Genomic DNA, 7,892 nt, shown 5'->3' with positions numbered 1-7,892 from the left:
TGGATGAAAAAATAATCCACTTGTAGTTTATATTCCTTGTTATGTGCTTCAAAAAACTTTGAAAAGAAATTCTTCTTTTTTATATAGATTAATAATAACAAGAAATAAAACTCTATTGTATCGCCCTTTGGCCACGCACAGGCCCATTTAAATATGTACACTTTTTTGTACTGATATATTAAATCTCATAATCACTTTGAAAATAACTGATAAAAGCATTTTAAAACCCTACAGCAATTTTACTGTGAATTTTGACCCGAGTAGGAGATTTAGTCTCTGTGCGTGGATCTGCTATGAGAAACTGATCACAAAGAGGGAAAGAGTGTATTTTGTTGTTTTCATTTTTTGGTGAACAGGATGTAAAAGCTAGTAATTATCCTGTTTATTTAAACAGGTGTTTCCTGACGCTGGCAAGCACTTGACTTGGTTTTCCGTGTAGTTTATTTGCGCTAAACTGTACTAATAAAGCGCGCATCCAAACTTAAGAATCCGTTACAGGGTGAAGTTAAGGAAGTTAAAAGTGTGTGTGTGTGTGTGTGTGTGTGTGTGTGTGTGTGTGTGTGTGTGTGTGTGTGTGTGTGTGTGTGTGTGTGTGTGTGTGTGTGTGTGTGTGTGTACTCGCGCGCGCCCGTTGTGGCGCTAAGACTTAGGGTGTAAAATTGGTTATTTAATTATTTAAATCATTTTTGTTGTGCGCCTTAATAACCTAGAAAGGTAAAGTCAGTAATAAAAAATTAAAAAAAATAAAAATCACTTCCCCTAACGTCCACTATCTCTGATCAAGTGGCACTGAGCGTTTTTTCTGGATAATTATAGAGATTAGGACTGTTAAACATTACAAGACACTATACTGATGTGTTAGCGCGTGTGCGCGCAAGCAAGCGTGGTTTTGTATTAAAAAGTACCAAAGCAAAAACAAAGTCCATGCGTCTGCCAGCGCACATGACTTACTTGTTAGCAGATAGTGTCTGGGTTTCAAAGAAGAAAAAAAATACATTTTATTTCGCATGGGTTTTTTTGAATAACTTGGGGTGATAAATTGCTCTCTTTGCTACTTTCTGTATTTGTGTATCTGAACATTACTTGCTACATATAGATGAGTAAAGTTATTCTATGCTGAGAACAGTTCATGGTCGAAGAGGCCATGCAGGTGTTGCTCAATTTTTGTTCTTTCAAAAAAAAAAAGAAAAAACAAACAAACAAAAAACCTACATAGTTTTAAACTCACTCCATTACAGTCTGCTATGCTTTTTGTTTTAATATATTTGTGTTTAACTGTCACAGTAAACCCGGGATTGGTCCTTAAACCTAAAGCCATTGATTAAAATCTAATCAAGAACATAAGCGAGTTTCTGTGCGTAAAAGAACGTCCGATAAAATACAGATGTTGGTTATAAACCTATTAAGACATCTCTTAATACTCGGAGCTGTATACTAACTTCTTAGTCAATGCTCCACACAGACACGCGACACTTCACACACACACACACACACACACACACACACACACACACACACACACACACACACACACACACACACACACACACACACACCGCAAGATCGGCAAAACAATCCATGTCGAGGGCAAAACATTTCTATCAAAGCATTTAGAAGCACTTACGGTGTATAAAGTAATTCCTTGGCAGGTCCTGGGCGTCCTTTTATCCCGCACAAGCGAAACTTTTTTTTCCGTGGTCCGTGCCAGGCGCAGAGAGAGCCGTGGAGCATGCGAGGAAAAAGTTTGTAGCGCGCACACACAGCCAAGACGACCGCCGTGTGAGGTCGAGTTTTCCCGGGTAGTATCAGTTGCACGTATCGATGAGGGGGTAAACTGCACGGACACACAGAGACGGAGAGAGAGGGAGAGGGAGAGAGAGAGGGGAGAGAGAGAGAGAGAGAGAGAGAGAGAGAGAGAGAGAGAGAGAGAGAGAGAGAGAGAGAGAGAGAGAGAGAGAGAGAGAGAGAGAGGTGGATGTGTTAACGGTCCTGGCGCGCTGTGTCGGAGGTGCAGTGCTGCCGCTCAGCGCCCGATCCGCTCACTGACTGACCTGCTTCTCCTCTTCTCTCAACACTCCCCCCATCAGACCGACCCCCCTTCCTTCCTTCCACCGTGTTCCCCGAGGGGATTTCGGGCCCGTTTGGGGGCGAATTAGGTTCTCACTGAAACCTCGACGCTGAAGACACTATGTGTGAAATAAAGTCCGGGAAGAAATTAAAGTGCGCAATGGCGCGCGGAGCGCATGTGGACGCGGGTAAGTGTGCTTCAAAGCTAGTGTACGCCAGTGCAGCGCGTGGGCCGAGCATCTACACTTCGACACACTGGAGACTTTGGTTTTTGTCTTGTAAATAACTCGTTATAAATCGTTATTAATGCTGTTCGTTTGACCACTTGCACATGAGCTAGACGTGAAAATCACTTGGTTGAATAATCATCTGTAAAACTGGATAGAAATGTATACTATAAGAACTAAATAAGCGCTTCATGTGTTGTTGTTGTTTTATTAAGATGTCATTTCTGAATTTGCATCCTAATGTTGAGATTTTATTAGGCACTCCTCTCACTGAATCACATGGATATGCTGTGCAAAGACATTTGCATTCATAAATTCTGCAGGATATAGCTATAAATCTGATGTCATTAATACATTCTTCATTAAAAAAAAACAAAAACAAACAAAAAAAAAACACACAATGGTCAACCAAAAGAGCTGATTCAGCTCATTATACTTATCCCCTGTCTGAAAGCAAGAAGTCCAAATAAGATGTCAAAAATATTTAGCCATCTACGTTGCTGTTTTATTTTGACACGCTGTTTAGTACACTAGTGTGGATTGGGATGAGGGAGTTTCCTAAATGAACTCTCTTCATCAATCTCATCCACCTGCTGGAAACAGGTTGAACTACACTGCAGTTTAGTCACAGTCAAAGCATGAAACTTACCATGTAACCTAATTATGGGTTTGGCCTTTAATAAACCTCTTTACACAGGTGAAATTGATCTGCTGGCAGGAATTTTTGCACATGGTGATGGTAAAATGCTGCAGATACACACATGCATCTAACCATTAGCACTCCGTTGTGTTGTTAATGCCCTCGACTGGAGCACAAAAAGGAAAAAGGCCATCCACGACTCAGGTCCCTTTCCATTCAAAATCAAATTTCAGGCCTCAGTCTCTTAAACATCGTTTCTAAATGGACTGGTGAGGGCTGGCAGGCTGTTCCTTTTACCAAGGCTTAAGCAGACATACTCTCTTTCTCCCTCTCTCTCATTTGATTTAGAACATTTTTACATTCTCTCAGGACTCTATCAGATAACAAACACGTTAAGATGGCTCCATTACAAGCAAGGTAAGAGCTCTGGAGATCTAAAGTTGAGGTGCAGTAGCTGGAGGGACTCATTCATCTGCAAATAGTCTCTTCTCACTTCACCATTCATGTGCTAACAGCTCATTAGTTCGATGTAGTGTCATAGGGATTCAAGGTAATATAACCATGAAACAAAGTATGATCATTTGTTTGATGTCATTTTCTATTGGAATGAAGTGTTTTCTTATCTTTTGCAGGTTGGGAGAATGTTCACCAAGTTATGTATATCCTATTGGGCTGGACAATACAATTTGAGCTTTCTGCTGTGTATATTTCTATTTATATGTGTAATTTTTATTTAAAGGTTTGACCTTGTGTATAGTGAATTGGACATGCAGGCACCATCCTGTAAAGCAGTCAATCAAACCTGACAACCCTTTTAAAGTTGTTAAACATGTTAGCCTTCTTTTATCCAGCAAACCCCCACCCATGAATGTCTGTTTCCACACTTAACACCGGCACAAAAGCGACTAAAAGCCATCAAAATCTCCAGCACTCAAAAGAGTCACATGCCATCATTTTATTTGACTCCCTGAAATGTCCAGATAATGAAGGGTCACACAGTAATTGAGCAAGACATTGTTTAGAAGTAGTTGGCACCTTTAATAACAGAGACATTATTTCAACCCATCACTCGTGTCTTAATTATTACTTTTGCAGCTCCGGGCCCCGAAAAGGAGTCAGAGAAAAGATGGCCCCTGTAATACAGCAGTGCTGGGGGATGACGAATGTCTCTTTATTATTGTCTGTCAGATGCATGTCTCGCACGGCTATTCATTTCTGTCACTTAGCGGTGGAAGCGTACAGGGTGGTATGATGTGTTAAATGAAATGGTGTATTCCTCTGTACCCTGCACAGAAGAATAAAATCACTATTTGACCATAGTGGAAATGTTAGTGTGACCAAGTCCTGGAGTGTGTAGTCGATGTGATGGGATTTGGCATCAAAAAATCTTGATGGATACTTAAATGAAACATTTCCGTTTAACAGCTGAAAAGGAAAGCGCAAAAGTCAGGAGAAATGGATGGAGTCTGTGTAACAGAGTGGGAGAGAGAAAGATTTAATGAGTATGTCCAAGTGGGAGACTCTATTGTGACTCATTTACTTGTACTTTCTCTCTCTGGCTCTCTTTTCTCGCTTTCTGTCTCTCCCTCCCGCCACCTGTCTGATGTGATAGTGCACTTTAGAGGCCGCCTTACATTAAAGGAACCCCGGCCCAGCGTGTGAGCTGCATGGGGCAGATCGCCCTCCTCCGCTGAAATTACATTAAGGGCTTCCCGTCTTATCTTAGTCTCAGACCCAAAGACACACAGCGTTCCCAGCAGCACGCCAAGGTCTGCTGCACCATCCAGCTGTGTGTGTCTGCCTGAGCAGGGGGGCTCAGAATAGAACACAGACAGAATGGAGAGAGAAAGTGAGCAGAGAAGAAGCCATCTCTAAGTGAGGCAGTGCAACATGATCAAACAGCAAGAAGTGGAAGGGGCTCTAAAAATGGCAGAATCCTTCCAGACACCCCACCACCCCAACTACACACACACACATGCACGCACACACCAAGCTTTCATATATAACTAAAGTGTGTGTGTTACAGTCCAGCCAAGGGGGGCCATGCTGTTTGAGGAGCAATGGTTTCATTTCCTCACCATGGTGGTCTACCGGGCACCTCTCTTCTTCCTCCTCTCTATGAAAGAATTGCGATCACAGAAGGGTGGGCGGAGACTGAACAGCAGAACGTCCAATCAGGAGTCAGCACCAGGATATGGCGTTATAACTCCCATACATAAAATCAATGATTTGTTTAATATAGACAGAGCTCATAAATGTGTTAATTTCCAGTGACGGCCTACAAATCTACAGGGCCTTGTTATCCTATTTGCTGCTTCATTAGATGGGAAATGATTGAGGGAATATTGTTAAAAAAAAATTGAACCGTAGCTTTGTTGGTGTGGGGTTAACGGGTGAATGAGGTTTCCTTCCATTTCATATCTCCTATTCTCACATTACGAAATTAGGATCAAGGTTCTATAGTACGCCGATATAATGTCATTTGTAAACAGATGTGTATTATCTGTAATATAAACCACTAACCTCATTTGAAAGCATGTCGAATTTTGCCAGCTGAAATGGATACAAGTGCAAAGTAACAGAATTGATACGGTTTCAATCAACATGCATTAAGAGTAGACACACTAGAGGAAGCAGGATTTGAACATTTATGGTATACTAGTAATTTGATATGTAAGATGCAGAGCAGATTATTTTACTATAGCAGGATGCTCTGGAGTGTTTTATTCCTCTTACATCACAGCAAATTCCCAACAGTTACAGTTGATCAGTAATTATCTCCAGTAAAGTTTGTGGAATATCCGCAAAATCATTGAGCTCCTCTAATATCCAATGTCGATCTCTCATGAAGAGGCATATTAAGGCAAAAAAGCTCACATTTTGTTACCGGGAAACTTAAAAATACAAAAGGTCCTCTGTCTTGAAGACCCGAAGAACAATTATCCGCTACACCAGCCCCAGTGTTACTATAGAAACAGTATTGCATTTGAATGTGAGAATTTGCTTTCATTTACATTTGCTCTCTTTCGCTGTTTGTTCTCTAAAAAAAAGCACTAAAACAACTTTTAACATGTTCAATGTACATTTTATAACTAATTTCTCATCGCAGTAAGCCGGTCTGTTTATACACAAACTTTACTGCTTACATTTCCATTCGATGCTTTGTTAAAAACAGAACAGATTAGGAAATTCAAAGTGTGTGACTCTCAATTCTCAACCCTAGCACTCCCTTTCCTGCACCGATAACAGCACATTATTAGTGCTTCCATCATCCACCGCATCAGGCATCAACACTCATCTGTCTGTGTGCAACTCAGCAATTAGGGGACACACAAGCAAATGCCACCGATGACCTGAAGCACAAGCCAACTGACAAACAAGCAGCGACAAATCCCAGGGTAATTTAGAAGCCTATCGCTAAAATCTTGTTATTTGGCCATTCAGATTTAGAAGCTTGCCCAGACAGGGCTATAAACTCATCTAGCTGTGAATTATTGAACTGACAGTAAATTGGTGTAAAGCAGAATCAGCGCTGTTTGGTTAAGTAACAAAGTAATGAAGCATCCTAGACTCGTAGTCAACTGGTTGTTTTTTACTTGACAACCGAGCAAATATTTCATGATTCCATTAACCCTTTTTAACAGTACACTGGGACAAATTGGAAAAATTGAAGTATCAGATATTTTCAATCGGTATAAACAAATGTGTTACCCCTTTGTGGTAAGTCTGATATAAAATTAGTCAGGAAACTGTCGACTTTCATTGTGAGTGTTTGTTTTTTTTCTCTGTTGGGATAAACTTACACAGATATTTTGTGTTTGAAGGTAACATCTTCAAATTTAATTTATGAACAATCACTTGGGGCATCTCAGACAGAGTAAATGGGTTTAATATCATATTTACTTTGAAGATATAAACATCCGAAGAAGAACGATTTGGGGGAAGATTTCTGTGTAAATATTGCCTCCAATACGCAATATGTAAAAACAGAGAGACTACAAATTCATAAAGTTCTCTTTCATATGAGTCATTAACCTCCACTATGGAGTGTGACATGACAAAGGCGTTCGATGCTGAACACTTTCGATTGTGGACACAACGATTAGCAAATTCCATTTTTTGGCTGCAGGTAAATTATGAGTTAATTATGATTTTTGTGAAACACTAAACCGAAAATGTAAATTTGAGGGGCAACATACAGTACTAGTGTAGTGGGTTGTGCTGCCACTTCATGTCTCATGGGTTGCTGCTTTGATACTGAGCTCAGGTTACTGTTGTGCCTCTGTTAAGTTGTTGGGTTTTCCTTCTGGTTTTCTGGTTTACTCCCATCTCCTAAAATATACCATCAGGCAGGTAGGCTACTCTAAATTACCCTGTGTCTATGCATTGACACCCTGAAATGGAACGATGTCTCATTCAGGGTGTATTTCCAATTCACTCCAAGTCCATCATGGCCCTAACCGAGAGAAAGTGGAACCTAAAGACGACTAACCGAATGAAACGAATGATTAATTGTAAATTTATTTTACAAAGAATTCAGAGTGTCCAGCATGACTATCTGATATCCAAAACCTGTTCTTTGGCTTGAAGATTGTGAGTCCACATCAAAAATGTTTATATGTTATTAAATAACACTGAACTGTAATCCACTGGCTGGATATGCAGTGAAGTTCATTATATCTCATTATATTATTTAAGCAGATCTGACAACCGTTATGTAGGAGCTCCACAATTTATTATCAAAGATAGTTACTTGTATGAGTTCAAGTATCATTCAAAAAGTCACCGAGTATATATAGCAGGAAGTGATGCTATAGACTCATATCCACGCCCATTTCCATTCCTTCCCCCGATCTCGTCTACTTTTGTTAAGACTTGTAAAGCACACTCTTCCCACTTTTTTGCTTTTTGTCACAATCGAAGGAAAATGCTTTGAGTAGATTGATATAAAATCAAAT

General features: G+C 40.2%; 1 protein-coding gene across 16 annotated transcripts in view; it reads right to left on the bottom strand.

Annotated features, from left to right (window-relative positions):
• Window positions 1-2,025, bottom strand: part of rnf220a (ring finger protein 220a) — a 117,076-nt gene extending 115,051 nt beyond the window's left edge. Inside the window, exon 1 of one of the 16 annotated variants that reach the window (XM_047815536.1) lies at window positions 1,625-2,025. The gene's annotated coding sequence lies outside the window, so the exon portion shown is untranslated. The remainder of the gene's footprint in view (window positions 1-1,624) is intronic. The other 15 variants (XM_047815531.1, XM_047815530.1, XM_047815528.1 and 12 more) reach the window with 15 other exon arrangements.
• Between the last annotated feature and the right edge of the window lie 5,867 nt (window positions 2,026-7,892).

Source organism: Tachysurus fulvidraco, chromosome 1 (assembly GCF_022655615.1).
Source record: "Tachysurus fulvidraco isolate hzauxx_2018 chromosome 1, HZAU_PFXX_2.0, whole genome shotgun sequence".
NCBI lineage: Eukaryota > Metazoa > Chordata > Actinopteri > Siluriformes > Bagridae > Tachysurus > Tachysurus fulvidraco.
Note: the sequence above shows the minus strand (reverse complement) of the source record. Positions and strands in the feature narration are given on the sequence as shown.